The sequence below is a fragment of the Dipodomys merriami genome, unplaced genomic scaffold (assembly GCF_024711535.1).
Source record: "Dipodomys merriami isolate MVZ:Mamm:240054 unplaced genomic scaffold, mDipMer1.0.p SCAF_10, whole genome shotgun sequence".
In the NCBI taxonomy this organism is placed as follows: Eukaryota; Metazoa; Chordata; class Mammalia; order Rodentia; family Heteromyidae; genus Dipodomys; species Dipodomys merriami.
In genome coordinates, this window is record NW_027202271.1 from 19,665,613 (window position 1) to 19,670,056 (window position 4,444).

At 37.2% G+C, this 4,444-nt stretch overlaps 1 pseudogene; it reads right to left on the bottom strand.

The window, feature by feature from the left end:
* Nucleotides 1–3,618, bottom strand: LOC138838264 (olfactory receptor 6C75-like; annotated as a pseudogene).
* Nucleotides 3,619–4,444: the final 826 nt, after the last annotated feature.

Sequence of the window (4,444 nt, forward strand, 5' to 3'; positions counted from 1 at the left end):
TTATGCCCCTGGGTGGCTCATTCTCAAAATCTGCCTGACAATAGACTCCCACAGCCTGCAGAGCACCTGCAGTCTCAGCACCCCAGCAGTTTCTGGGGCCTCAGTTCTTGGTGTCCTTGCCAAAGAGATCCTCAAGGGGTGTAACTGCTCTCACTGGGAAGCATGAGGCCACCGACCTCTGTGGCTTTTGCTTCCCAAGTGTGCATAGAGTTACCCATGGCTGTATAGATCAACATGGTGATTCAAACAGATTCAGTCATTGGACCACATGAAATGGAAGGGAGCACCCGTGTAAACTGGAAATATGCAGGCAATCTCAGAATGGCAAAATTACATGTTATTGAGACCATTGATGCCTTTTTAAAGAAGCAGTAGATGATGATATGAAAAACACCATGATTACTACAAATTACTACAGCCTTATAAATGAAATATTCATGAAGCAATCACTTCTCTGGAATTAAATACCTTTCTCAATATGGAAGGGAAAATCATTTAATCCAAGAACTTTAGAATCTCCTGACTCTTCTGCTAATCTCAGATGTCATATGTAACCACATATTGACATAAATGATGTACTTTCTATGTGTTTTATGTTCATTTTGCTTTGGTGTAAGATCCTGTCATGTTTGAACTAGGTCCTGAGTTATTTCAGCCCTGCCACTGACCTCAGGGAGAGGTGTGGGACTTGTGTATGGCAGATTCACCACACTCAGAGTTAAGACTTAGTGTAAGCCTTCCCCTTGCTGCACATCTCTTTCTGATGATATGTCTCCTGGGTTAAATTCCCAAGTCCAAGTCACTGTTTGCTTTTGCTCCACCCATAGGATGGGGCATATTGCTACATTTTATAAATTCATTTGGTCACAACAGCTGAGCTGGACTCACATAGTTATGTTTATCAATGCAAGACTATATTTCAAACTGTGTACGGGTGATATAATTTTTAAAGTAGCTCTACTGATGTGTTTTTAGGCAGAGAGAACATTTTGTTCATGGTTGCCTCCCAAAAGTCGTAAAGGAATATGCCTTCAATAAAATATGTGTTAAATTAATCAAAACAAATTATAGAACTGTCATAATTACTACATCCTATTTGCAGTATCAATATAATTTGCGTTCTAATTATCATGTCTCCCTTCATACTTTCTTGGACAAATTTACTTTTGTTTTGCTTTGTTTTCTAAAGGACTAATACAAGTATTCATTTCTTATTTCAATTACTATTCTTTTCATGTCTGGGCTTTCTAGGGTGCTTAGTTTTTCAGAATGTTGGGTACAAATCACTGCCACCCGTCAACAATGTAAACATCTCTTTAAATATCCTTAATCAATGGGTAGTAGCCTTTCATCCCACTTTTTTAGACCAACCATATAGAAATTCTAATTTAGATATATCTCACACAAATTGGTTGATTGGTTTGTTACTTATATTTTTACTTTGTTATGCCAGTCCTGGGGCTTGAACTCAGGACCTGGGCACTGTCCGTATTGGTACTCAAGGCTAGCACGTATCACTTGAGCCAGAGTTCCAATTAGTGTTTTTGGTGCTTCATTGGAAATTAGAGTCATCTAAGCTTTCTTGTCCTGGGTGCTTTGAACAGTGATCCTCAAATATTAACCTCCTGAGGAGCTAGGATTACTGGGATGATTACAGCATGTGGCTAGTTGATTACTCTTGTTGTCATTGTTGTTTTAAGGTTTCTTGTTTGTTTGTTTTTTCTTTTTTTGTTGGTCAGGGACTTGAGTTCTGGGCCTGGGCGCTGTCCCTGAGCTCTTCAGCTCAAAACCAGTGCTCTCTCACTTGAACTATAGAGCCACTTTCAGCTTTCTGGTTTATTGGAGATAAGAGTCTCAGGGACTTTCCTGCCCAGGCTGGCTTGAGCTGTGATCCTCAGATCTCAGCCTCCTGAGTAGCTAGGATTACAAGTATGAGCCACCAGCCCCCTGCTGTCATTGCTTTTACTCAAATATTCAGTGTGATTTCTATGATCTGATGCCCATGAGTGCTAAACTTTAGATATTTTCTTAACTTAAAATGCCCTCATATAACCAGTAGAGAGTAATAATGATCCTAAACAATAAAATTATTTTAGGGAAATTCTGCCTCATTTTTCTGATATCAGTGAAAAGTTAAAGAGTATTGTGGTCTCATAAATCATAGAGAATGAAGGCAACAGTGCATTAGATGTTATTATTTACAGAAGGAGTATTGGTGTCAATATTGCACCATTCTGTGTTCTTTGCCACTTTTTTCTTCATTTCAGTTCAGAAGATACAGAAGGTGTAAAAACACAAATTAAAATAATAATTGGTCTTTAAAATCATTATTTCCTATAAAATACAATTGTCAGAAATAAAATATATCTGTTAAACAATGTATAGCAAACTGTTTAATGAAAGAACACATGATTTGTCATGATATGAAAAGCAACAAGGATTAGGGTTTCTCTGAAACTTTGTTACACAGCTAACAAAGGTCTTGCACATTTTATATAATTTAGTATAGTTAACATATACATTTTAAGCTAATGAGGAAAAGAAGGATTGGTGCCTTACAACCATACTTAAGGAATAAAAAGACAAGGTTAGAGCTAATTTATGTAGTTTTACTTCAGCTCTGTCTCTGGGGCTCCACAGTTCACATGATCACAGTCTTTTACTTGTAGAAAAGACCACCCTCCGGACCAAGCTCTTGAAGGCTTGCTTCACTTGCTGATTGCGTAGTGTGTAGATGAAGGGGTTCAGGAGAGGAGCCACAGAGGTGTTGAGCACAGCTACTCCTTTGCTCAAAGTCACCCTCTCCCTTGCTGAAGGCTTAATGTACATGAAGATGCAGCTACCATAAGAGAGGGACACAACAATCATATGGGAGGAGCAAGTGGAGAAGGCTTTCTTCCTTTGGCTTGTAGAAGGAATTCTCAGAATTGTATGGATGATATTTGCATAAGATAGAATTACTAGTGTCAAGGTGACCATGAGTGTCACCACGGCTAAAAGGAATGCCATGAGTTCTAGAAAATGAGTGTTTGTGCAAGAAAGCTGCAGAATAGGAGAAGAGTCACAGATGAAGTGATCAATTATATTGGAAGCACAGAAATCTAACTGTAGCAAAAGGATAATTGGGGGAAAGATGATCAGGAATCCAGCAAGCCAGCAACTGAAGACCAGAAGCATACAGACCTTGCTGCTCATGATTGTTGTGTAATGGAGGGGTTTGCAGATGGCCACATAACGATCATAGGACATGGCAGTAAGAAGGTAAAATTCTGTCACTCCCAAGAAGATGACAAAAAATAGCTGGGCCATACAATCGTTGTAAGAAATTCTTCTGTCTCCTGTTGTGATGGTGACCAGGAATCTGGGAATGCAGGTAGATGTGAATGCTATCTCTAGGAATGAGAAGCTGCGAAGGAAGAAGTACATGGGGGTCTTCAGATGGGGATCTGAGAGGGTGAGGATGATGATGGTCAGGTTCCCTGCCACACTGAGCATGTAAGTGACAAGGAGCAATAGGAAAAGCACAACCTGCCACTGAGGGTTGTCTGTCAGTCCAAGAAGAATGAACTCAGTTACTGCTGAAGAATTTCTCATAATTTTCTTTCTTTATGAAGGCATTCTCCATTTATCTGCAAAATGGTTGAGGAAATGAGAAATCTATTACACTAATAAAGAAATGTAGTTAAAATAATGTTTTTCTCTTTCTGGTTTATTTGACTTAGAAAAGAGAGCAAAACTGTCATTATGTTGCAGTTCTAATTATAATTATTTTTATTATAAATTGTATATACCAATGTCTCCAACAAATAAAAACTTCCAGAATATAGCATGTATATGTTCTAGAGATGGAATGTGAATCTCAAGGACTATAGTTAAATAATATCATATTGTATGATAAAATATAGGTATGATAACTTACTTTAAGTATATATACATAGCAAAATATAATTGTAAAATTATGTATGTATGTATATCTACATTGTGTGAAAACACACAATTTAAAAGTATGCATTGCTTTTTGGTTCTGAAGAAAATTTATTTTGATCATATCAAAACATTTTTTTACTCCAAATTACCTCAAACATTATTTATTCCATTATTTCCCTCATTGTATTCTCATATATTTTGGTATACATGTCTTCTGAATGATTCCATATATTTCCTAAAATTAAGGAAAATTATTTTTTTAACTCTGTAACTAAGAACTTTTCACACAAATCACTTGTTCCCTGTTTCATACAGTAATTGAGTGTAATTGTGTTGATGTCCTCTTTGTTTAAAAATTTCTCTGTCTTAAAACAGATCTTTTTCTACCTCAAGGCAAACTTTTGCAACATACGAAGATAATGCACTGGTCCAATATAATGTTGTCCAGTTATCACATATGGAGAAGTCTTATAGGTGGCTCCAGTCGAAATTCAATGTTTCTGCTCCAGTACAATTA